Source organism: Dermacentor albipictus, chromosome 8 (assembly GCF_038994185.2).
Source record: "Dermacentor albipictus isolate Rhodes 1998 colony chromosome 8, USDA_Dalb.pri_finalv2, whole genome shotgun sequence".
In the NCBI taxonomy this organism is placed as follows: Eukaryota; Metazoa; Arthropoda; class Arachnida; order Ixodida; family Ixodidae; genus Dermacentor; species Dermacentor albipictus.
The window spans coordinates 27307330-27335252 of record NC_091828.1 but is presented as its reverse complement, the minus strand read 5'-3'; the positions used below and the strand labels follow the sequence as shown (position 1 = coordinate 27335252).

At 46.8% G+C, this 27923-nt stretch overlaps 1 pseudogene; it reads right to left on the bottom strand.

Moving 5' to 3' along the window:
* Nucleotides 1-1453: 1453 nt before the first annotated feature.
* On the bottom strand, nucleotides 1454-27923 carry LOC139049216 (uncharacterized; annotated as a pseudogene).

Sequence of the window (27923 nt, the reverse complement as noted above, 5' to 3'; positions counted from 1 at the left end):
ACACATATAATATGGACACACAGATATTAGAGTCGAATGTGAGGCATTTACTCCACAACCTAGACGACATTAAGGAACTTTTACATAACTACACTCCAAAAGCTCCCCGCAGGGGCGTCTGCGCAAGCAGGCGTTTGGTGTGTTGCGACACCACGGACCCGAGCACACGAGGGTTGGACCCTCCCGCGTGTAGCCGTGCGCGGCTTAGCCGTGTCCGGGGAAAGGGGGATCCTGGAGGTTGAGCCGATGCTGGGTGATCGGACCTTTAAGGCCCCCCGGCGGAGGCAACACACCTCTTTGGCCTCTGCTTCACGTAGACGGCACCCCCGGACTGACCCACCCGGGGGAAATCGGTAGTCGCCTCTTCCTATCTCTCTCTCCTCAAACCTTCGTCTTTATCTCTCACTTTTTTACCTTTCCTGTCTTCTTCTCTTTTCCATTTACTTCCGTTCTCTACGGCGGCAAGGGTTAACCTTGTGTGGATATCCTACCTTGGGTACACCATATTTGGTTATAGCGACGGCGTACGGCTGGCGTCGTGCAGGCTTGTACACAAGCTCTGCCGCGTCCCCTCGTTCGGCTCCTTGGTGGGCGGTCGGCGCTGTTGCCGAACATACTCATTTTCTATGGCAGCACAAACCTCTGTCGTCTATGATCGGCGTCTGAAAAGATGCCGCACCGAAGTACCATTTCATTTCTCCTTTCGGAGCAATGCACCATCCTTCCCCAAGTTCTATGTAGTACACAGCGAAAGCAACATGCCAGTAAGAAAACTCTCACCATTCCTTGTAGCCAAATGCCTGAAAGAAAAAATCGGACCGACGTACAAAGCCTCCAAAATGTCTAGCGGGGACCTCCTCCTAGAACTGAATGATAAAGACCAAGCAGAGAAGCTCACTGACCTTACCAGTATTGGCGACGCCACAGTGACAATTTCACCACATAGAACACTGAACACAAGCCGGGGAGTGATTTCTGAAGAAGACTTTATTGGATTGAGCGATGAGGAACTCCTTGAGGGTTTCCAAGAACAAAATGTGACAAAAGTACAAAGAAAAGTAATCCGCAGAAACGACCAAGAAATCCCCACCAAACATGTCATACTCACCTTTGGAACAAGCGAAATGCCTACTTCACTCGATGCAGGTTATGTTAAAGTCAATGTCAGAGCATATATCCCTAACCCTAGACGATGCTTTAAGTGCCAAAGGTTCTGACATGCTTCACATGCATGCCGAGGCTAAGCACCCTGTGCTAAATACAGCTCCAATGATCACCAATCAGATAACTGCACCTCTCCACCACATTGTGTTAATTGTAAAGAAGATCATCCAGCTTACTCGCGGTCTTGCCCTTGCTGGAAAAAAGAAAAAGAAGTGATTGCACTAACTGTCAAAGAAAAAATTTCGTTCTTTGAAGCCAGAAAGCGGCTATCATACCTTCCGCGTAGAAGTTACGCCGATGTGACGCAGTCGGGGGCAGCGTAACAGAGGCCTCCGGAGTCCTCCGAGCCCACGCGCAGTGGTGCCGCAGTGACTCCTCCCGCCCCCGTGATGGAAGCAGCTGACGCTGCTCCATCCTCCTCCAAGGCCCTGCAAACACCAGTTCCGCAGGGCCCTAAGATAAAACGAACCCCAAGGCCCGAGGCACGTGTCTCGGCGCCCAACTCTCGGTCTTCCAGCGCTTCAGAAAGAGCGATGGAGATCGACACAAGAACACCGGTGTCATTGACACCGAAGGACAAGCGCTCTCTTGAGCGCAGTAAGAGGGACAAGATCCCAATAACCACTCAAAATAAGAAGGCGATAACCTGAAGGTTATCGCTCATTTGTATAAGCCTTTTTAAATCTATGTCACCTAACATCTCACCTCTTATCCTTTCCGTAGTGCCAATTCTTACCTTTTCATTTTAAGATGGCTTTTATTCCCCGCAGGGGCGTCTTCGCAAGCAGACGTTTGGTGTGTTGCGACACCACGGACCCGAGCACACGAGGGTTGGACCCTCCCGCGTGTAGCCGTGCGCGGCTTAGCCGTGTCCTGGGAAAGGGGGATCTTGGAGGTTGAGCCGATGCCGGGTGTTCGGACCTTTAGGGCCCCCTGGAGGAGGTAACACACCTCTTTGGCCTCTGCTTCACGTAGACGGCACCCCCGGACTGACCCACCCGGGGGAAATCGGCAGTCGCCTTTTCCTGTTTCTCTCTTCCTACAACCTTCGTCTTTCCCTTACTTTCCACCTTTCCTGTCTCCTTCTCTCTTCTATTTACTTCCTTCTTCTTGGCGGCAAGGGTTAACCCTGTGTGGCTATCCAACCTTGGGTGCACCATATTTGGTTATAGTGGCGGCGTACGACTGGCGTCGTGCAGACTTGCATGCAAGCTCTGCCGCGTCCCCTCGTTGGGCTCCGTGGTGGGCGGTCGGCGCTGTTGCCGAATTTTTATATATTTTCATGGAAACTTCTTTCCCCAAACATCCCGATCGCCCTCAGAAACGAGGGCGCACCGAAGATGTATTTCAGTTTTTTGGACACCAAATCCAGAATTTTCCCCGGTTCCATGTTATTCACTCCGTAAAGCCAAACAGAGCAGTGCGAAACATTTCACCATTCCTTGTGTCAAAGTCCTTGACTGATGTTTTTGGTCCAGGTTACAAGGTGTCCAGGATGGCAAGCGGTGACCTCCTCTTGGAGCTCCGCGATTTGAAACAATATCAAAAACTACCGAAACTAGTGTCATTTGGGGAGACCCACATAACAGTAACCCCGCACCGTACATTGAACACCACCCGCGGTGTTGTGTCGGATGACGATCTGCTTGAACTGACTGAAGCGGAACTCCTGGAGGGCTTCAGTGAGCAAAATGTTATCAATGTCAGAAGAATTAAGATAAGGCGAGATGGCAAAGAGATCCAGACCAAGTACCTAATAATCACATTTGGTTCAAGTGTCCTGCCCGAGTCAATCGAGGCCGGGTACATCAAGCTCCGTGTTAGGCCGTACGTGCCCAACCCACTCCGTTGTTTCAAATGCCAGCGCTTTGGCCACAGCTCGCAGAGCTGCCGAGGCCGCCAAACTTGTGCCAAATGTAGTAATCAAGAACACACCTCTGAAGCTTGTGAGAACGCTCTCCACTGTGTAAATTGTGACGGGGATCACGCCGCGTACTCGCGGTCGTGCCCCTCTTGGAAAAAAGAAAAGGAAATTGTAACAGTTAAAGTTGAGAAAATATAACGTTCAAAGAGGCACGCAGGCGGGTAGCATACCTGCCAAAGAAAAGCTTTGCCGAAGTGGCGCGTCAGGGGGCAGCGTCACAACGGCCTCCGGCGACTGTCCGACCCACACGCAGTGAGTCGGCAGTTACGCCATCTGGCCCCACGGTGGTTGCAGCTAGCGCTGCTCCGCCAACCGAGGAAAAGGGGCCATCGACCCCGAAGGTGGGCGCAGCCGAGGCTGCCTCAACCTTTCAGGTCCCTTCCAGTGCTGGCAATGGCCGGCGCAGCCAAATCCCCCAGGGAACCCCATCGACCTCCGGGCTGGTGGGCGCAGGGGTCTTGCCCTCCAAGGCGGGCCCTTCCCTGGTAACTTCTCGCTCACAAGAGCACGTGTCCGGCGCCTCACAAGAGGCAATGGACACCACAAGTATCCCCAAGGCGCCCCAGGCGCCTAAGGAGCGGCGAGGTTCCCTCGAACACTTCAAAAAGAGCAAAACCCCGGTTACAGGGCCTCGAAAGGGCTCTGTAATCTAAGACATCCCTTCCGTTTCCGTAAACACAGCACCAATTAAATTTAAAATATGGATACACAAATCATTCAATGGAATGTCAGAGGTCTACTTAGGAATCTTGATGATGTTCAAGAACTTATCCATAAACACAATCCAAAAGTGCTGTGTTTACAGGAAACACACTTAAAATCCAAACACACAAACTTTCTCCGTACGTATGTTACGTTTCGCAAAGATCGCGATGATGCCGTCGCATCATCGGGTGGTGTGGCGATTCTCACTCATAAAAGTATAGCATGTCAATCTTTACAGCTACGTACACCCCTTGAGGCAATGGCGGTGCGAGCTGTTCTGCTAAACAAACTCATCACTATTTGCTCGCTTTATATACCCCCACATTACAAATTAACTAAACATGAATTTCAGTCCTTTATAGATGAATTGCCAGAACCTTATCTGGTTCTTGGCGACTTCAATGCACACAACTACCTGTGGGGCGACCCTCGTATAGATGCGCGAGGACGTCTTGTTGAACAGTTCCTTTTCTCTTCTGGTGCTTGTCTACTGAATAAGAAGGAAGCGACATACTATTCTCTTGCAAACAGAACATTTTCTTCAATAGATCTTAGCCTAGTCTCCCCGTCACTACTGTCTGAACTCGAATGACAAGTTAACAACAATCCTTACGGAAGCGACCACTTCCCAATACTGCTTAGAACACCCGAAGAAAAGGAATATCCACCACAGGCTCCTAGGTGGAAAATTGACACTGCCGACTGGGAAAAAATTTCGAACTCTATCTTGTATTTCGTGGGATGACATGTCCTCGCTAGAAATTGACGCTGCTGTCGAATATTTTACAGCCTTCATAATAGATGCCGCATCTAAATGTATATCACAAGTAAGTGGTCTGTCCTCCAAACGGCGTGTCCCGTGGTGGAACGACGATTGTAGGATCGCACGTAAAAATCAGAACAAAGCGTGGGGGTTGCTACGCGCCTCCCCCACTGCGGAGAATCTTATTAACTTTAAAAAAGTAAAATCACAAGGCAGGCGAACCCGCCGGCAGGCCAGAAGAGAAAGCTGGCAAAAGTTTTTATCGGGCATCAACTCTTATACAGAGGAATCGAAAGCCTGGAACAGGGTTAACAGGATAAGAGGACGACAAACTTATTCACTCCCCCTGGTAAACCCACAAGGCGATACCCTGCTTGAACAAGCAGACTCACTTGGGGAGCACTTTGAGAGTGTATCAAGCTCCAACCATTACTCGCAATCATTCCTGAAATATAAAGAAATAGAAGAATGCAAGCCACTCATCAATAAATGCCGACAGAATGAACCCTATAATTGCCCATTTAGTGCTGCCGAGTTGAAAGCGGCCTTGAGCGCATGCAAGAGTTCCGCACCAGGATCTGATAGAATCTTATATGAAATGCTCAAAAACTTACACAATGACACGCAACCTACACTACTTACACTTTTCAACACCATCTGGGATGCAGGGTACCTTCCAACCGCGTGGAAGGAAGCCATTGTAGTCCCTGTTTTGAAACAAGGCAAAGACCCTTCCTCGGTGGCAAGTTACCGCCCGATAGCCCTCACAAGCTGCATTTGTAAGGTGTTCGAAAAAATGATAAATCGGCGACTCATTCATTTCCTTGAACAGAGCAAAATGCTTGATCCTTATCAGTGCGGCTTCCGAGGAGGGCGCTCCACAACCGATCATCTGGTGCGTGTTGAAGGGAATATCCGGGACGCATTTATACATAAACAGTTCTTCCTATCGATATTTCTCCATATGGAAAAGGCGTATGACACAACTTGGCGTTACGGAATCTTAAGAGACCTGTCAGAAATGGGCATCCACGGTAATATGTTTAATATAATCAAAAGCTATCTGTCAAATCGTACCTTCCGGGTAAAAGTCGGCAATGCACTCTCACGTCCTTTTACGCAAGAAACGGGTGTACCCCAAGGAGGCGTGCTCAGCTGCACCCTCTTTATCGTGAAGATGAACACGCTTCGTGTTTCACTACCACCCGCCATCTTTCACTCTGTCTACGTAGACGACATTCAAATAGCTTTCAAATCTTGTAACCTCGCAGTCTGCGAGAGACAGGTACAGCATGGCCTGAACAAAGTGTCAACGTGGGGAGACAGGAATGGATTTAGGATCAATCCTAACAAAAGCTCTTGTGTTCTTTTTACAAGAAAGAGAGGACTTATCCCAGATCCTTGCATAGAACTGCGTGGACAACAGATACCTGTAAGCAAAGAACACAAATTTCTGGGTGTCATACTTGACTACAGACTCACCTTCGTCCCCCACATTAAATATCTTAAACGAAAATGTCTGAAAACAATGAATCTAATGAAACTTCTATCCCAGACTACGTGGGGTAGTGACAGGAAGTGTCTAATGAATATCTATAAGAGCCTCATTCGATCACGACTAGACTATGGCGCCGTGATCTATCATTCTGCAGCCCCGAGCGCGCTAAAGATGCTAGATCCGGTCCACCATCTAGGAATCCGACTGGCCACAGGCGCTTTCAGAACGAGTCCCATACAAAGTTTATATGTAGAATCAAATGAGTGGTCACTTCATCTGCAGAGAACATACATTAGCCAAACATATTTTCTGAAAGTCCACTCAAATCCACAACATCCCTGTTTTAATACCATTAATGACATGACATATGCTACACTCTTTCGCAATCGTCCCTCCGTAAGACAGCCTTTCTCGCTGCGTGTGAGGGAGCTTAGTGATCAAATGCATGTCCCACTCCTCGGGCTCCCCCTAATGCATCCAGCCAAGCTACTACCTCCTTGGGAGTGGCAGCTCATACAATGCGATATATCTTTCATGCAAGTTACAAAACACGCTTCAGACATTGAAATCCAAATGCATTTCCGGGAACTCCAGCACAAACACTCCTGCACGGAGTTCTACACAGACGCATCGAAGTCACATGACGGGGTGTCCTATGCAGCCGTCGGGCCATCCTTCTCGGAATCCGACGTACTGCATCCGGAAACTAGTATCTTCACGGCTGAGGCCTACGCAATATTGTCGACCGTGAAGCATATAAGGAAATCAAAACTCAAAAAATCAGTTACATATACGGACTCCCTCAGTGTTGTGAAGGCCTTGATGTCTTTCTGCAATCACAAAAATCCAGTATTTAATGAACTCTACTCCGCACTGTGCAAATCATATATGTCTATCCAACATGTGATCATATGCTGGGTGCCTGGACATAGGGGCATCGAGGGAAACGTTCTCGCTGACCAGATGGCCACATCAATCTCATTGCATGCAGATAATCCTACTGCTTCGGTCCCTGTCACAGACCTGAAGCCTTTCTTAAGAAGGAAACTACGAAGCCACTGGCAACGCATGTGGGACGAAGAAATAAATAATAAACTGCATGTAATAAAGCCACAATTAGGTATCTGGCCTCCTGTAACAAAATCCCGCCGGACAGATGTCCTATTCTGTCGTCTAAGAGTAGGACACACTTTTGGCACACATAACTTTTTACTCACGGGAAACGAGCCTCCAACCTGCGGTAGATGCGGTGAGAGGCTGACCGTCCTCCACGTCCTCCTGGAGTGTCGGGAAGCCGAACATGAAAGAAAGAAGCATTTTCCCTTAGCATACCGGCAGCGCATCCCCCTTCATCCTGTTATGTTACTCGGCCCAGAACCTTTATTTGACACGAACGCAGTTCTAAGTTTTCTGAAAGATGTTGTCTTGCATGTTTTTAGCCCTACATGTTCGTAGCGGGTCCTCTTTCAGAGGATGCCGCTGCGATAGCTCTTTAGTATAGCACATGCCTCTAGACCCTTGTTTTCAAGGGCTCTGGCGAGGCAGCAGTGCTCCAAGTAATTTTACCATCTTATACATTTTATAACTTGCATCATTCTTGTACGATGGATTTTAATGTTCATAGTATTCGTCATTAGTCATCGCCATAATTTTATAGTACGTACATTTTACGCACTTTACAGCGAATATTTTTAGGCCACTTTACAGCCAAGTCACATCTTACATAATACATCGTCAACATTACCACGTGTCATGGCCCCCGCAGGGGCGTCTGCGCAAGCAGGCGTTTGGTGTGTTGCGACACCACGTACCCGAGCACACGAGGGTTGGACCCTCCCGCGTGTAGCCGTGCGCGGCTTAGCCGTGTCTGGGGAAAAGGGGATCCTGGGGGTTGAGCCGATGCCGGGTGTTTGGACCTTTAAGGCCCCCCGGCGGAGGCAACACACCTCTTCGGCCTCGGCTTCACATAGACGGCACTCCCGGACTGACCCACCCGGGGGAAATCGACAGTCGCCTCTTCCTGTCTCTCTCTACTCAAATCTTCGTCTTTGTCTCTCACTTTTTACCTTTCCTGTCTCCTATTTTCTTCATCTCATTTCCAAGATTCCGGGCGGCGAGGGTTAACCATGTGGGCGTGGCCTTCCTTGGTCATGGTTATATGGTTATAGCAGTTATGTATGGCTAGTGGTTTTAATACACTCCCATGTTGGGCTCCATGGTGGGCGGCCAGCTTAGCTGCCGAAAGTATGTACAATTTCATGGATAGAACCCCCTCTTCTTCAAAACCTGATCGGAGGCCGAAAAGGCACCGGACCGAGGTAATGAACTTAAGTAAACCTAGTGATAGCTTCACAAAATTTTTTGTCATCACGTGTGAAAGTGAACGAAAAATTCAAGACATGTCCCCTTTTCTCATCGCCAAGGCACTTAACGAGTGCATTGGTGATACCTACAAAGCAAAGAAAATGAATTCTGGAGACCTCTTGCTCGAAGTTATGACGGCTGAGCATAGCAGACAGATCAAGAAACTTGAGAAGATCGGTGAGAACAGTGTGTCTGTCTCCCCACATCGTACACTGAACTACGCGAAGGGCGTGATTTCAGATGCAGAACTCCTAAAGTGCACAGACGAGGAAATCGAAGAAGCCTTGAGAGATCAGGGTGTTCTATGTGCAAGACGAATTAAATTTAGAAAAAATAACATTGAAAATCCGACAAAACACATTGTGCTGACCTTCAACTCCTTAACGCTTCCGAGTGCCGTTAAGGCCGCTTACCTGTACCTTAGAGTAAGACCATATTTGCCCAATCCCCGCCGGTGCTTTCGGTGTCAGAAATATGGCCACGGATCCCAGTCATGTAGCGGAAGAGCAACCTGTGCTAAATGCGGTCAACCAGACCATGGTGATGAAACATGCACAAGCGAGCTGTACTGTGCAAACTGCGCGGGTCAGCACGCGGCGTTTTCCAGATCTTGTCCTGAGTGGAAAAAAGAAAAAGAAGTGATTGCATTGAAAGTACGGGAGAACATATCATACATTGAAGCCAAAAAGAGAGTCGCGTTTGCCGATAGAGGTACTTACGCGCAGGCTGTGCATAGAGGGCGTGCGCCGCCGATGGTGTCAGTTGGAACACAAGTGGAGCTGCAGGACAAAGTGTCAGCACTCCGGCCCTCCCCACCCAGTGAAAATACAGACGCTCGTAGCAAGCCTCTCCCAAGAGGCCCAGAGGCTTCTGCTGGGGCTGACGTCAGCCAGCACGCGGTAGAGGCCACGAAGGTCTCACCATTGGTGCCGAAGGACCGCTTTCTTTCGAAGAAGTCGGCACCTTCCTCAAGCACCAGCAACGATGAACGCCCAAAGGGCGATGATATAATGGAAATGTGTCCGCCGGACACGAATCAAACAAAAGAGCCTACATCTGGTAAGCAAACCAAAAAGTCGGGTATTCCCCCTGGACAGCACAAAGGGGGTAGACTTCCGGTCATTCCCCCTGCCAAGGAGACGTGACCTAAAAAGCATTTTAGCAAGTTTCTTGCTCATTTACATATGTCATCTTTGTGACCTTTTACATAGAATCTCTTCGCTAAGTACTTGATAGTCCACATCATCAAATATGGCTACTATTGTGCAGTGGAACTGCCGTGGTTTGAGAACTAATATAGATGACATTTACGATCTTTTCGAGGACGCTGAGGCTTCTATTATGTGTTTGCAAGAAACTCATTTGAAAGGTTGCCATAAACAACCTCTGCGTCGATATGGCATCTTTCGAAAAGATAGGGAACAGTCTTCAGTCGCATCCGGAGGAGTCGCTATAGTGGTTGCTCAAGGAGTCCCAGTACGTGAAGTGAAGCTTAACACCAACCTAGAAGCTGTTGCAGTAAAGGTTCAGATAGAAAAAACAATAACAGTATGCTCCCTGTACTTGCCACCAGGTAAGAATATCACAAGAAAAGAATTAGAAAATCTCGTGGAAGAACTTCCAGAACCTTTCCTTTTATTGGGTGATTTTAATGCTCATAATAACATCTAGGGCAGTAGCCACACTGACGCAAGGGGCAAAATGGTAGAAGAATTTTTAGACAACTGCAATTTGTACCTTTTTAATGATGGAAAGCCAACATATTTTATTGCTAAATCACAATCTACTTCAAGCATTGACCTCTCCTGTGGCACGCCGTCACTTGCTGGGTTTTTTACTTGGGACGTGAGGGAAATCCCACGTGGCAGCGACCACTACCCTATTATACTCAAGCCGATCGACGCGCCTCCAACAATGCCAGCACGAAGACAGAGATGGAAGCTGGGTAAAGCAGATTGGTCTCTTTTTTTGGAAAGCTCCGAAATAAGGATTGATGATGTCATCGCACTCAATATTGATGACATATGTGATGCGATAACGAAACAAATTTTAGATGCAGCTGAAAACTCCATACCACTTTCACAAGGGAAGCTTCCACGTAGACCAAAACCGTGGTGGAATGATGCGTGTGATAAAGCTCGTAGGAAACAAAACTGTGCATGGTCTCGACTAAACAGGTACCCAACTTTCGAAAATTTATTGTTTTTTAAACAAAAGCGCAGTGAAGCTAGAAGGGAAAGACGGATAGCGAAAAGAACATCATGGGTGAAATATGTGAGCTCTATAAACAGTAACACAACAAGTAAATTAGTCTGGGAGAAAGTGAGAAAAATTGACGGTATTCATACAGAATACACGCTCCCTATATTTGACGAGGAAACGGATCTTAAAGGTCAAGCAAATGTACTTGGCGAGCACTTTGCTGGAATTTCGAGTGACGCTCACTACACGCCCGAGTTTCTTAAGATAAAGGCCACTGCAGAAAAGAAAGATCTTCGGATATCACTGAATAGCACTGAGCCATATAACTGTCCTTTCACAAAAACTGAACTCTTCGATGCGATATATTTAGCGAAGAGCCATTCAGCAGGTCCGGACAACATACACTACGAAATGCTGCGACACCTACACATGAACACGTACGACACAATCCTTCACCTCTTCAACAGGTTGTGGGCGGAAGGCTATTTTCCAAAAGCATGGAAGAAGGCTTTTGTTCTACCATTTCTAAAACCTGGAAAGCCACGTTCTGACCCTAACAGTTATCGCCCCATTTCGTTAACCAGTTGTTTAGGAAAAACTTTCGAAAGAATGGTTAACAAGCGGCTTGTGCACCTTTTGGAAAGTAACGGGTTACTTGATCAGTACCAGTGTGGCTTTAGAGTCAATCGCAGTACAATCGACCAATTAGTCCGGTTAGAAACAAAAATTCGTGAATCTTTCGTCCAAAGGCAACCTTGCGTCTCCGTTTTCTTTGACTTATCAAAAGCATATGATACGACGTGGAGACATGGGATTTTAATTGACTTGAACAGATACGGAATAAAAGGGCACATGCTTGGTATAATCAAAAGCTATCTGGAGGACAGAACTTTTCAGGTGATGTTTGGCCCAACTTTCTCCAACTCTTTTATACAGAAGAATGGAGTGCCGCAAGGTGGAGTATTGAGCGTTACACTATTTTTAGTGAAGCTCAATTCGATAAGTACAGTTATTCCTTCTTCTCTAATGTATTCTTTGTATGTCGATGACATTCAACTTTGTTTCTCCTCTTGTAATATGGCTACTTGCGAACGCCAACTGCAGTTAGGTGTAAACTCTATAGTGCGATGGGCAAACGAAAATGGTTTTAAATTTTGCGCAGAAAAAACAATATGCGTACCTTTCAGTCAATACCGAAGGCTCACACCGGACCCAACATTACATATTAAAGGACAGCAAATCACAGTAAAGAATGAATACAAATTTCTTGGTATAATCTTTGACAAGAAACTCAACTTCAAAGCACACATCGCTTATGCAAAACAGAAATCTCTGAAATCTATAAATTTAATAAAGCTCCTATCCCATCGATCATGGGGTTCAGATAGAATATGTCTGCTTCGCATATACAATGCAGTTGTCCGGTCACAATTAGACTATGGATGTTTTGTGTACGGCTCCGCTCGAAAGTCCGCATTAGAGGTTCTTGATCCCGTGCATCATCTTGGACTACGTCTGTGTTCCGGTGCGTTTCGTACGTCTCCCATACAAAGCTTGTATGCAGAAACCAACCAGTTGTCTTTGGAACACAGAAGACTATTTCTTGGAAACTTGTACATAATGAGAGTACTGTCCTGTTCAACGCATCCTTGTAGACTACTATTTACAAGGCCGCGCTTTGAAATGCATTTTAGCAACAAACCAGCACTCATTCCTTCCTTTTTTATCAGGTACCAAAAGCTGAATGCGGACCTATGTTACAACGTAAGAAATAAATTCTTGCAAGATGAACCTTCTTTTGCTCCTTGGGAGATGAAACATGCGAAATGCGACTTTCGGTTAACAAAAACAGAAAACAATTTTCACCAAGAGAGGCGTTACTAAGCGAATATTTAGAAATCGAATCAGAGTATAATTTTTGCATGAAATACTTTACAGATGGATCAAAACGTAATGGCAATGTGGGCGCTGCAGTGACATCAAATCAATTTGAAAAACAAATCAGACTTCCAAGTCAGGCTACGGTCTTTACTGCAGAACTTCATGCCATTTCGTTAGCTCTTGAAGACATCCTGAAAAGAGGAAATAATCAATCTGTTATATTTAGCGACTCCTTGAGCTCTCTTCAAGCTCTCGCATCTAAGTTACCATGTAGAAATAATCTGCTGAAGAAAATACAAAATCAATACACAAAATGCCACATGAGAGCTTTAAATGTCACTTTCTGCTGGATTCCTAGTCACGTAGGAATTCCCGGGAATGAACGAGCAGATATTATGGCAGCCCGTACCAAAGATTTGGAGCTACATAATGTTGGCCTACCTTGGCAAGATTATAAAGCTACTTTAAGAATAGCAGTTGAGAAACAATGGCAGAAAGTGTGGGATCAAGAAAAACTTAACAAGCTTCACTGCATTAAACCTATTTTACGAGAATGGCGCAGTTGTCGCCACAGACAAAGATTTTATGAGGTTATATTATGTCGCTTGAGAATTGGTCACACAAGGCTGACACATAGTTACTTAATGAATAACAAACAACAACCAACATGCCAACATTGCGGTGAAATTTTAACCGTGCTACACTTTTTAATAACATGTCCCGGCTTAGAAAAATGGAGGCAAATATATTTTAAGATCTTTTACGAGAAAAGAATCCCTATGCATCCCATGTTTTTATTGAGTGATGAACCACTCGTGCCATATGAAGATACCTTTAACTTTTTAAAAGCCACGGGGAATTCTACAAGAACTATAGCACATTTCAGGTTTTATATTTTTACTTGGCCATTTACGCAATTTTGCAGCATTTGAAGAAATAAGCTAATCCCCAAATCATCATCATCATCACGTGTCATGGCGCTCTTTGGCCAAACTTGGCCCTTGCGCCACAAAACACCACACATCACATCAAGATGGCTTTTATTATTCATTGGAATTGTAGAGGTCTCATGCACAATCTAGGTGACATCAAAGATATCATCAACATTTTTTCACCAGTTGCTGTATGTCTTCAGGAAACAAATCTCGGTCCAAAAAATAGTCAAATTCTCAAAGGTTTCACTGTCGTCCGAAAGGACCGCGAATGTTCCACCCGTCCGTCAGGCGGAGTGGCTATAATCGTGCAGGGCGGCACTCCTACCCGAAACGTCCAATTAAATACACCTTTAGAAGCCATAGCTGTCACCATTCTATCTTACAAAACCATCACCATTTGCTCACTGTATATTCCACCCCACACCCACTTCACTACTAAACAATTAGAAAATTTAACAGATCAGTTACCAGAACCATTTGTTTTAGTAGGGGATTTTAATGCTCATTGTACACTATGGGGGAGTGTCAAAACTGACCAAAGAGGACAGTTGGTTGAAGATTTTATTTTATCCAATGACATCTGTCTCTTAAATTCAGGCGCCCCGACCTACTTTTCACCAACTTCCCGCACTTTTAGTTGTTTAGACTTAGCTGTTTGCTCACCTTCACTTTTTACTGATCTTAAATGGGAAGCTCTCGACACGTCATATGGCAGCGACCACTTACCCGCAGTCATCAAACTCCTATCATCACCAAAAACCCTAGTAACTAGACCACGTCGATGGAAATTACAGCTCGCGGACTGGCCGGTCTTTATGGAGAACGCGATACTAGAAGATGTCTTTTCGCCAGAACTAAGTATTGACAAACTTAATAAAAAAATCACTGAGGTTATAATCCGTGCGGCAGAAAAGGCCATACCCCAGTCATCAGGTATTGTGCACAAAAAGCTAAACCCCTGGTGGACGAAGGAGTGTGCTGACGCTAAAAAAGCACAAAATAAGGCCTGGGGAATCCTACGAAGGTACCCCACCTATAGCAACCTGTTAACCTTCAAACAAGCGAAAGCCAAAGCCCGGTTCATTCGTAGACATGCTGAAAAATCATCATGGCAAAAATACATCTCTTCAATTAATAGTTCGGTAACATCAAAACGAATGTGGGATCAGGTGAGAAAATTTAGAGGAGAGTACTCATCTTACACAATACCACTACTTACATGCCCAGGCACACATACAACACTACAGGACCACGCCAACTCATTAGGTGAACACTTTTACAACATTTCCAGCTCGGCAAACTATTCAAATTCATTCTTAAAATATAAAGAGTCGGCGGAGAAACAGAGACTGCCCACCACTGGGGCTTCAGCTGAAATGTATAATAACCCCCTCACAATACATGAATTGAACAGAGTTCTCTCTGCCGGTAAAAAAACGGCAACAGGTCCTGACCGTGTCCACTACACAATGCTGGCACACTTACCTCAGAAATCGGTAGGGACACTTCTTAAATTTTTCAATATGATATGGGAGTCTGGGGTAATGCCCACAGATTGGAAAAATGCGATAGTAGTGCCCTTTCTAAAATCTGGTAAACCCGCAACATCCCCTAGTAGCTATAGACCCATTGCGTTAACAAGCTGTCTAGCTAAATCCTATGAGAGCATCATAAACACAAGACTCACATTTATTCTTGAAACAAGACGCCTAATAGATATGCAGCAGTGCGGATACAAAAAGGGTTGCTCCACCATTGACCATCTCGTACGACTAGAACAGGAAATACGTGACACCTTCCTACACAAGCAATATTGTCTGACGGTTTTCTTCGATTTAGAAAAGGCCTATGATACGACGTGGCGATATGGAATCCTAAGAGACCTGGCTGACCTGGGAATTCGCGGCAGAATGCTAAATTGTCTATGTAATTTCATGTCAAATAGAACATTTCAAGTGCGTCTCGGCACAACACTTTCACGCACATTTACACAAGAAAATGGTGTACCACAAGGGTGCATTCTGAGCACGACACTTTTCATAGTCAAAATGAACTCTATTAATAAAATTATCCCATCATCTGTTATGCACTCATTATATGTCGACGATTTGCAAGTTTCTTGCCGCGCTTCAAATCTACCCGCCTGCGAAAGACAACTACAAATAACGATAAATAATCTGACACAGTGGGCCGACAAAAATGGTTTCCGGTTTTCAACAGACAAAACTGTTACAGTTCTCTTTTCCCAGAAGCGAGGTCTACACTGCACTCCAGTTCTCACATTGTATGGTACAACGCTGCCGGTCAAAGAAGACTACAAATTTTTAGGTGTAACTTTTGACACAAAACTTAATTTCCTTGCCCACATTAACTCAACTAAGGTAAAAGCAAATAAAGCACTAAATATCATTAAGGTTTTATCGCACAAGCACTGGGGATCTGACCGAACATGTCTATTACGTATATACCGGTCTCTTGTACGTAGCATTCTCGACTACGGTAGTGTAGTTTATGGTGCAGCTAGGCAGTCCTACATTAAGCGACTTGATCCAGTTCACAATCTTGGCCTACGACTGGCGAGCGGTGCGTACAGAACATTGCCTCCCCGCAGGGGCGTCTGCGTCAGCAGGCGTTTGGTGTGTGGCGACACCACGGACCCGAGCACACGAGGGTTGGACCCTCCCGCGTGTAGCCGTGCGCGGCTTAGCCGTGTCTGGGGAAAGGGGGATCCTGGGGGTTGAGCCGATGCTGGGTGTTTGGACCTTTAAGGCCCCCCGGCGGAGGCAACACACCCCTTTGGCCTCTGCTTCACATAGACGGCACCTCCAGACTGACCCACCTGGAGGACATCGGCAGTCGCCTTTTCCTGTCTCTCCCTCCTCAAATCTTCGTCTTTATCTCTCACTTTTTGACCTTTCCTGTCGTCTTCTCTCTTCTTTTTACTTCGTTTCTCCTGGCGGCAAGGGTTAACCCTGTGTGGCTATCCAACCTTGGGTACACCATATTCGGTTATAGTGACGGCGTACGACTGGCGTCGTGCAGACTTGTATGCAAGCTCTGCCGCGTCCCCTCGTTGGGCTCCGTGGTGGGCGGTCGGCGCTGTTGCCGAACATATACAATTTTTCATGGAAACTTCTTTCCCTTCCCTTGCTGATCGCCCTCAGAAACGAGGGCGCACCGAAGATGTCTTCAAGTTTTTTGGACGTCAAATCCAGAATTTTCCCCGCTTTCACGTTATTCACGCTGAAAAGCCAAACAAAGTAGCCCGAAACATTTCACCATTCCTTGTTTCAAAATCCCTGACCGATGCTTTTGGTCCAGGTTACAAGGTGTCGAGGATGGCAAGCGGCGACCTCCTCTTGGAGCTCCGCGATCTAAAACAATACGAGAAACTACCGCAACTAGTGTCATTTGGCGAGACCCCCATTACAGTAACCCCACACCGTACAATGAACACCACCCGTGGTGTTGTGTCAGATGATGATTTACTTGAGCTGACTGAAGCGGAACTCCTGGAAGGCTTCAGCGAACAAAATGTGATCAACGTCAGAAGAATAAAGATGAGGCGTGATGGTAAAGAGATTCAGACGAGGCACCTAATAATTACTTTTGGATCAAGTATCTTGCCCGAGTCAATCGAGGCCGGGTACATCAAGCTCCGTGTTAGGCCTTACGTGCCCAATCCACTCCGATGTTTCAAATGTCAGCGCTTCGGCCACAGCTCGCAGAGCTGCCGCGGCCGCCAAACTTGTGCTAAATGCAGTGCCACAGAACACACCACTGAAACTTGTGAGAACGCTCTCCACTGTGTAAACTGTGATGGGGAGCACGCCGCGTACTCGCGGTCGTGCCCATCGTGGAAGAAGGAAAAAGAAATTGTAACCATAAAAGTAAAAGATAATATATCGTTCAAAGAGGCACGAAGGCGGGTAGCATACCTGCCAAAGAAAAGCTTTGCCGAAGTGGCGCGTCAGGGGGCAGCGTCACAACGGCCTCCGGTGGCTGTCCGACCCACAAGCAGTGAGTCGGCAGTCACGCCATCTGCCCCCGCGGCGGTTGCAGCTAGCGCTGCTCCGTCTACCCAGCAGACGGGGCCACCGACCCCGAAGGTGAGCGCAGCCGAGGCTGCCCCACTCTCCCCGGCCCCTTCCAGCGCTGGCAACAGCCGGCGCAGCCAAATTCCTCAGGGAGCCCCATCGACCTCCGCGCTGGTGGGCGCTGGGGTCTTGCCCTCCAAGGCGGGACTCTCTCTGAAAACTTCTCGCTCGCAAGAGCACGTGTCCGGCGCCTCACAAGAGGCAATGGACACAACACCTATCCTCAAGGCGCACCTAGCGCCTAAGGAGCGGCGAGGCTCCCTCGAACGCTCCAGGAAGGGCAAAACTCCCGTTACAGGGCCTCGAAAGGCTCTGTAATTTAATCATTGTAATTTCCATAATCACTACTTCTCTTTCTGTACACACAGCACCTACTGACCTCCAATATGGATACACAAATAATTCAATGGAACGTCAGAGGTCTTCTCAGAAACCTTGATGATGTGCAGGAACTTATACAAAAACACAATCCAAAAGTGCTGTGTTTACAGGAAACACATTTAAAAAACAAACACACAAACTTTCTTCGACAGTATCTAACTTTTCGCAAAGATCGCGATGATGCCGTCGCATCATCGGGCGGTGTTGCCATAGTCACTCATAGAAGTATAGCTTGCCAACCTTTACAGCTACAAACGCCCCTTGAAGCAGTGGCGGTTCGAGCTGTCCTACTAAACAAACTCATCACTATTTGCTCGCTTTACATACCCCCGCATTACCAACTAAACAAACATGAATTTCAGTCCTTGATAGATCAATTGCCAGAGCCCTATGTTGTTCTTGGCGATCTCAATGCGCACAGCAGCCTGTGGGGAGACTCTCGTATCGATGCGCGAGGCCGTCTCGTTGAACAGTTCCTTTTTTCGTCTGGTGCGTGCCTACTAAATAAGAAAGAACCCACATATTACTCTCTTGCAAACAGAACCTTTTCGTCAATAGATCTTAGTATAGTTTCCGCGTCTATACTACTCGAACTCGAATGGGAAGTTACCAACAATCTTTACGGAAGCGACCACTTCCCTATACTGCTAAAAACACATAAAGAAAAAGAATGTCTACCACAGGCTCCTAGGTGGAAGATCGATACAGCCGACTGGGAGAAGTTCGGAAACTTAACTAGTATCTCATGGAATGACATGTCTTGTTTAGGAATTGATGCTGCTGTGCAGTATCTCACAGCCTTCATTATAGATATTGCATCTAAATGCATATCAGAAATAAATGGCTTGGCATACAAACGGCGTGTCCCGTGGTGGAACGACGATTGTAGGATCGCTCGTAAAAAACAGAACAAAGCGTGGGGGTTGCTACGAGCGTCTCCCACTGCGGAGAATCTTATTAACTTTAAGAAAATAAAGTCCCAGGGCAGGAGAACCCGCCGACAGGCTAGAAGAGAAAGTTGGGAGAAGTTTTTATCGAGTATAAATTCCTATACAGATGAGGCCAAAGTCTGGAACAAGGTAATTAGGATAAGAGGGCGACAAACATATTCACTACCTCTAGTAAACACACAAGGCGATACACTAAAAGACCAGGCAGACTCACTTGGGGAGCACTTTGAGCGAGTGTCGAGCTCAACGCACTATTCCCAATCCTTTCTTAAACATAAAGAAATAGTGGAGCGTAAGCCAATCATACGAAAGTCTAGGCAGAATGAACCGTATAATCGGCCTTTCGGTATTGCCGAGTTGAGAGCTGCTTTGAACACATGTAAAAGCACTGCACCGGGACCAGACAGAGTCATGTATGACATGATCAGACACCTACATACAGACGCACAAATTACACTTCTTACACTATACAATACTATTTGGGCTTCGGGATACCTCCCATCCACATGGAAAGAAGCGATTGTGGTTCCTGTTCTAAAGCAGGGAAAAGACCCTTCCTTGGCGGCAAGTTACCGTCCGATAGCTCTAACTAATTGTCTGTGTAAGCTTTTTGAAAAAATGATTAATCGCAGACTTATACATTTCCTTGAGCTCAACAATATACTCGATCCTTATCAGTGTGGATTCCGAGAAGGGCGGTCCACAACCGATCATCTTGTGCGCATGGAAGGAAATATCCGTGATGCCTATATACATAAACAGTTTTTTCTATCAATATTCCTCGATATGGAGAAGGCATATGACACGGCATGGCGTTACGGGATCTTGCGAGACCTGTCGGAAATTGGCATCCGTGGAAATATGCTGAACACAATTGAAAGCTATTTGTCAAACCGCACCTTCCGGGTAAAAGTCGGCAATGAACTCTCACGTCCCTTTACGCAGGAAACTGGTGTACCCCAGGGAGGCGTGCTCAGCTGCACTCTCTTTATCGTCAAGATGAACACGCTACGTGCTTCACTACCACCTGCCATTTTTTACTCCGTATACGTAGACGATATACAAATAGGCTTCAAATCCTGCAACTTCACAGTATGCGAAAGACAGGTACAGCAGGGCTTGAACAAGGTTTCCAAGTGGGCAGACGAAAACGGATTTAAGGTCAACCCCCATAAAAGTTCTTGTGTTCTCTTCACAAGAAAGAGAGGCCTGCTCCCAGATCCTTGTGTAGAACTGGGCGGACAACAAATTCCTGTCAGCAAAGAACACAAATTCCTTGGTGTTATTCTTGACTCTAGGCTCACTTTCATTCCTCACATAAAACATGTTAAAGAAAAATGTCTAAAAACAATGAACCTACTTAAAATCCTATCATACACAACATGGGGTAGTGACAGGAAGTGCCTGTTGAATCTTTACAGGAGCCTAGTTCGGTCGCGAATAGACTATGGAGCCGCAGTGTATCACTCTGCTGCCCCGAGCGCGCTAAAGATGTTAGACCCCGTACACCATCTGGGAATCCGTCTGGCCACTGGCGCATTTAGAACAAGCCCTGTTGAAAGTCTGTATGTTGAGTCCGATGAGTGGTCACTCCATTTTCGGAGAACTTACATCAGCTTCAACTATTTTCTGAAAGTGCGCTCTAATAAGGAACATCCGTGTTTCACAACCGTTAACGACTTGACATGTGAAACACTTTTTCATAACAGACCCTCTGTGAGACGTCCTTTCTCACTGCGTGCAAGAGAACTTAGCACGGAAATGGATGTCCCAATTCTCGACCAACGCCTAATGCCTCCAGCTAAGCTAGTACCACCCTGGGAGTGGCAGCTGATAGAATGTGACACATCCTTTGTACAGGTCACTAAACATGCGTCAGAGACACATATCAAAATGCACTTCTTGGAGCTCCAGTACAAGTACTCGTGCACAGAGTTTTATACGGACGCTTCTAAGTCGCATGCCGGGGTGTCCTACGCAGCCATTGGCCCATCCTTCTCGGAATCCGGTGTACTGCACCCTGAAACAAGCATATTTACGGCTGAGGCCTATGCACTACTGTCGGCTATGAAACATATCAGAAAATCAAATGTTCAAAAAACAATTTTATTTACAGACTCCTTAAGCGTGGTAAAAGCCTTGAAGTCACACTGTAAACACAGAAACCCCGTAATTATTGAGCTCTATTCCGTCCTCTGTAGAGCGTATATGTCTAACCAGCATGTCATTATATGCTGGGTGCCTGGACATAGGGGCATTGAGGGTAACGTTCTAGCAGACCAGATGGCCACATCAATTTCATTGCATACAGTCAGTCCTACTGCTTCGGTCCCTGTCACGGACCTGAAGCCTTTCTTAAGAAGGAAACTGCGAAACCACTGGCAACGTAAGTGGGACGTAGAAGTAAATAACAAACTGCACGTGATAAAGCCACAGTTAGGTTCTTGGCCCTCCGTAACAAAATCACGGCGAACAGATGTCCTATTCTGTCGCCTCAGAATAGGACACACATTTGGTACACACAACTTCTTACTCACTGAAAATGATCCTCCAACTTGCGGTAGATGCGGGGAGAGGCTGACCGTCCTCCATGTCCTCCTGGAGTGTCGGAAAGCCGAATCTGACAGAAAGAAACATTTTCCGTTAGCATACCGGCAGCATATTCCCCTTCATCCTGTAATGTTACTCGGCCCAGAACCGCTCTTCGACACTAACGCAGTCCTAAGTTATCTGAAAGATGTTGTGTTGCATGTTGTTAGCCCAACATATTCGTAGCGTCTCCTCTCTTCAGAGGATGGCGCTGCGATAGTTCTTTCGTGTAGCACGTGCCTCTAGGCCCTTGTGTTTGAAGGGCTCTGGCGAGGCAACAGTGCTCCAGGCATTTTTACCATCTCATATATTTTCTATTCTGCATCATTCTTTCACGATGGATTTTAGTGTTCATAGTATTCGTCATCTGTCATCGCCATAATTTTATAACAAGTTAATTTTACGCACTCTACAGCGAATATTTTTAGGCCACTTTACAGCCAAGTCACATCTTCCATAATACATCGTCAACATTAAAACTTGTCATGGCGCTCTTTGGCCAAACCTGGCCCTTGCGCCACAAAAAACCACACATCATCATCATCAGAACATTGCCTGTCCAAAGTTTATATGTTGACTGCAATGAGCCGTCCTTACAGCAACGCAGAGCACTACTTACGCTTTCCTATGTATTACGAATTCGATCATCACCACAACATATATGCTACAGCATCGTAACACAGTGCAAATCACGGATACACTACACAAACAAACCAAACATGATTCGGCCACTAATCTTACGACACGAAGAATACTGTCAAAATTACGACGTTCCTCATGAGGCCCTGCAGGTTGCTGAAAGGCCACCAAGGTTGCCACCATGGTACAACTTTTCACAGCTATGTGACTGGACACTAACACATCTAAAGAAAAAAGACATTCCACAAGAACACATAATACAAGAGTTCCGAGCCATTCAAGAAAAATATAAAAATTACACGGAGTTTTACACTGACGGCTCCAAAACACAAGAATACGTAGGTGTTGGGATCGTAACAAAAAATTGGCAAAATAGCATTCGAACAAATAATTTTTCTTCAGTGTTTACCGCGGAAGTTTTTGCAATATGGACGGCAGTAGAAAAAATAACCAGCGACAAGCAGATGAATGCTATCATATATACCGATTCGTTAAGCGCACTCAGATCTCTAAACCTTAACTCCGCGTCTGAACCCCTAATTGGTAATATCCTAAACATGTTGGCCTATAATGAATACGGAAGAACCATACGATTCTGCTGGGTCCCAAGCCATGTCGGGATACCAGGGAATGAAGCAGCAGATAGATGCGCGTTCATAGCTGCGCACAAAGGTATAACACAAACAACACTTCCATACAAAGACAGTATCCGAGCGATTCATAAGGCCCTGACATCAAAGTGGCAACTAGAATGGGACTCATGCACAAATAACAAGTTACACACAATAAAACCCCTGCTTGGAGAATGGAAGTCATGCAGTCACCAGCAACGCTTCTATGAGGTGATACTATGTAGACTTCGAATCGGGCATACACACCTGACACACAATTTTCTACTTCAAAACGAGAACCCGCCAACTTGCGAGAAGTGTCATGAACTTCTCACCATAATGCACATTATTCTGACATGTCGAAACATTGAAACACAGAGACGAAGGCTTTTACAAAATCTCTACAACTTACACATACATTTGCACCCCGCATCAATACTCGGAGATGAACCGCTAGTGCCCTTCACTGACTTGTTCAGCTTTTTAGAAGAAACTGATTTTTTACACAAACTCTAAAGTATCGCAGCTTGTGCTGCTTTAAGACTTGAATTCCTAATATCTTGTGGCTGGCGCAGCATGGCCTTAGTCGCTTTTGCGCCATTAAACCCAAATTAACTAACTCCAAAAGTGCTGTGTGTCCAAGAAACACATCGTAAACCTTCACAAACAAACTTTCTCCGGCAGTATGACATTTTCCGAAAAGACCGCAACGAGGCCCTTGCCTCGTCGGGCGGTGTGGCAATAATAGTAGATAAGAGTGTCGCTTTCCGGCAATTACAACATAAAACGCCCCTAGAGGTAGTTGCTGTCAGAGCAGTGCTTTTTAGTAAGCTGCTGACAATCGCATCTTTATACATTCCTCCCAACGGCCAACTTTCCAAAATAGAATTTGAAAGCTTATTGCGCAACTCCCGGAACCCTACGTTGTCATTGGAGACCTAAATGCTTATCATACCTTGTGGGGTGACTCTCGATGTGATGCCAGAGGGCGTCTGATTGAAAACTTCCTCCTAACTACAGATGCGTGTTTGCTAAATAAGAAGGAGAGAAACAGACAGACAGACAGACAAAGAACTTTAATAGCAAGGTCCTGAGACGCTTTGCCCTAGGGCAGAGCTGCGGGCCGCTCCCACGTGGGGACTGGTAGGCCGAGCCTAACCGCCCCATCGTGGGCTCTCTGGACAGCCCAAGTTTGATGTGCATATTCTGAGCTCCGGATGGCAGAGCTCCATTCTTGTTCTGTGATGCGATTGGGTCCCTGTAACGAGGGGCATCGCCAGAGCATGTGTGCGAGATCGCTAACAGCCCCACAGTCGGGGCAAGTAGAGCTGAAAGCCTCAGGTGTGATCATGTGGAAAAGGGCCAGGTTCGGATAGCACTGCGTCTGAAGCATGCTTAAAGTGGACGCCAGAGGTCTAGCCAGTTTGCAGTGAGGGGGAGGATAAGTCCTCCTACCCAGGTGATAGTGCGTAGTAATTTCGCTGAAAGTAGTGAGAGTGTCCTGAAACTCGAGAACCCCAGAGTCTGAGCTCAATCTTGCTCCCGCGCGGTGGGTTAGTGCGCGCGCTTGGGAGTGGGCAATGTCATTAAGATTGGGAAACGAGTCAAGCTGGGGGTCGAGGTGAGCCGGAAACCACGTGATGGTGTGCGGAGAGATTATCTTGTTCTTGAGAATCTTGTGAGCCTCCTCAGCGATGGATCCTGAAGCGAAAGCCCTGACCGCCGATCTCGAATCAGTGAAGATTTGTGATCTGCTGTTGTCTAGGAGTGCTATAGCAACTGCGACCTGCTCCGCTCTGGTTGGTGTTGAGCACTTCAGGGAAGTCGCATTCACTATCTGTCCGTTGTGATCAACGAGGGCAATGGCGAAGTTAGACGGCTGTCCATATTGGGCTGCGTCGGCAAAACATGCCGAGTAAGGATCGTCTTTGGTACGCTTGAGGAGGGCGTGCGCTCTTGCCCTGCGTCTGCCTACGTTATGTCGAGGATGAACATTACGGGGAAACGGTGCAACTCGTATGTTGTTCCTTTGATTTTCTGATATTTCATATTTCCGCTCTTCCATGAGGATAGGGTTGATCCCAAGAACTGCCAGGATCTTCTTTCCAGCCGGGGTACAGGATAGACGGGCCAGTTGGGCTGACTGCTGGGCCTCGATTATCTCGTCCAATGTGTTGTGCACTCCTAGTTGCATAAGGAGGTCCGTGCTCGCCCGTAACGGAATGCCTAGTACTTTTTTTCTACTTTTTCTGATGAGAGTGTTTAATCGTTTCTTCTCGGAGTTATACCAGTTGTGCATGGCTGCCACATAAACTATATGACTCATGAGGAAGGCGTGGAACAACCGAAGGTGGTTGTCTTCCTTTAAGCCTCCACGCCTATTCGAGACTCTGTTGAGTCTCATCATGTTCTCAGTCTTGGCTGTGAGCTTGTTGAGTGTAGTATTATTACTGCCATTGGATTCGATGAACATGCCAAGGACCCGAATGGTGTTCACTTTGGGGATGGTACAGCCGCTTTTAGTGTGGACTTTGATGTTTATTTCAGACAACGGTTTCCATCCTCTAGGTTTGGGACCTCTCCTGACTGGCCTGTAGAGGAGGAGCTCAGACTTGCTCGGGGAGCATCTAAGCCCCGTATTTTCCAGGTACATCTCTGTTTGAAAGTTGTACTGAAATGAAACTCCAATTATATTGGGAACTGCTTTCCTCTCGGCGGAAAAGTTGAGACTGAAGTTCTTATACCTCATATTTAATAATAAGACCGGAATTAGCAGTAAAAGCTTCCTGAAAGAACCACGTTATATTTCTAGGCGTGATGAACGTTCACTTAAAATCCGCGAGTACCGTCCCAGGACGTACTTGTTTGCGGATTCCTTTTTTGTCAAAACTATTGTTGAGTGGAATCAGCTGTGTGAAGAGGAAGTGTCTGTACGAATGAAGACTTGTTTTTTAACGCGACAGCGTTAAGGAGCTCGTGTCGCAGAAAAGCCGGTGTCGTCGGCGTCAGCGGCGTTGGCCGTGAGCGATAAATCCCGGCAGGCACTTCATAAATAAAAAACAACTTGCAAGATGTGCTGGGTGGGAATCGAACCAGGGTCTCCGGAGTGTGAGACGGAGGCGCTACCACTGAGCCGCGAGTTTTTTTTCTTTATTTCCTGGTTACAGAAATGCCATGCGAATACATTGTTAAAAGAGAATCAGCTTAGCTTATGCTGACTCTCTGAAATTAAAATCGCTTGAATTTAGCGAACTCATCGAACAGCGGCAACCAATCGGGCGGTTCTTCCTGGGCTTTGTACACTTCACGCATGTAGACGACACTTTCAATAAAGTTTTCTCGCACAGAATGGGCATTCAAATCAGCATGACATACCGACATCCTTGTGGACCATATACTATGGAGGCTCAGCAGCATAATAAGGTCATATGGAATATCGTTATTGCCTGTGTCTAAGTATCTGATACCACGTGGAATTATTGGTAATGCTTTCTTTAATGTTCGTTGTAAGATGTCCCAATGAAAAAAGGGATCCCAACAATCAATGAAGACGTGATCGACAGTCTCTGGTTTTTTACACATTATACAATCGGTGGTCCACGGCACATATATTCCCTTGTCGGCCAGCCAGGTCTTTACAGGCAAGGATTTGTGTGGAGTTTGAAGAAGAATGATTTTACCGATGGTTTCACAGGCATTCTTTTGACCCTTTTGAGGACATCATCGCCTGAACCTCCATAGTATGCTAACCTATACATTGGAACTGGCATTAATGAGTCTATCATATCATGGTACAATTTCTTTCTTTTGACGGAACTTAAATATTCTAGCGAGAATCGAACACTAAGCATACGGAAAGATAACACTACTTCCCGGAGGAAACCTTTCACTGGAGGGGATTCAACATTCGAACACGAAACAAGGAAGTCAGGTAACAGATTACCTAATCGCACTTGTGTCATGGTGCGCAAAAATGGATCACTGTGGTTCCGCAAGAACGTAAACCGCGATACAATCTGGCGTACAAATAGGTGTGACAGTCCAAGACCACCGCTGCGACTGTCTGTCTGAAAAACATTTATTTAGATAGGTTTTGCATCAACACTAGGTGGGCTCCCCCTTACGGGAGCCCATTGGCGTCGGCCGCCGCCCGGGCCCGCTCGACCAAGGCCCGTTGGGCCGTCAGGTCAGGGCAGCCGAGCAGGGCTGCCTCCCAGTCCTCGCGGGAAGGGTTGGGTAGGGGGTTTAGATTTGGGGGTTTTTGACGTGCCCATACCATGTGGAAAATGTCTGAGGACTTTTCCGCATAGTGCGGGCACTCCCCCGTGCAAGCGGGGTCAAAGTATTTTAAGGCTGCCGGGCACAGCAGAGTTTTGGTATAAAGGCGAAGGAGAATGCGCTCCTCCGCCTTTGTGAGGCCCTTACAGGGCTTGGGATAGATGGCATGGCCAGATTGGTAGAGCTGAACGATCTCTTTGAAAGTATAGGCAGGATTGGGTTCGTGGTCCGGATCGGTGGGGGACGAAGGTGATGCCCGGAAAGTGAGCGCGCGGGCGACGGCATCGGCCGTCTCGTTTCCTTCGAGGCCCGTGTGAGCGGGAGTCCAGATAATTGTACGGTGCGAGGGGGCACCGAGATAGTCGTTGTTCTGCAAAATTTTTTAGGCAAGGTACGGTATGTGCCCCTGCTCAATATTGCGGCAAGCACCCCTCGAGTCGGTGATGATGACCCTTGAGTGTTGAACTGCGGCGGCTAGCGCGATGGCAACCACCTCCGCGTGTGTAATGTTGTGTGCACGGAAAGTGAGTCCATTTACTGCTGTGTTTTGGTGGACGACTGCGGCCGTGTACCAACCCCCATGATACGGGCCGGAGGCGTCCACGTAGAAGACTCCGTGTTTGTGTCCGTAGTGGCGAGCCAAGGCTTCCGCCCGCGCGAGGCGTCTGCCGCTATGGTCCTCTCGTGTCATGTTGACCGGAAGAGGGCGCACGTGCAGGGCATACCTCCACTGTGATGGGATATGTACGTGCTCTTCCGTATGTATTGAATGATGGATGTGTAGTCGGGCAAGGAGGCGGCGACCCGACGGCGTTTTAGAGAGTCTCGTGTATTGGTTCATCAAGTGTGCCTCTCGCAGATCTTTAAAGGTGTTCACCATCCCCAGGCCCAGGAGGCGCAGGTTGGAGGTGCTGACCGGGAGGTCGGGGGCACGCTTGTAGA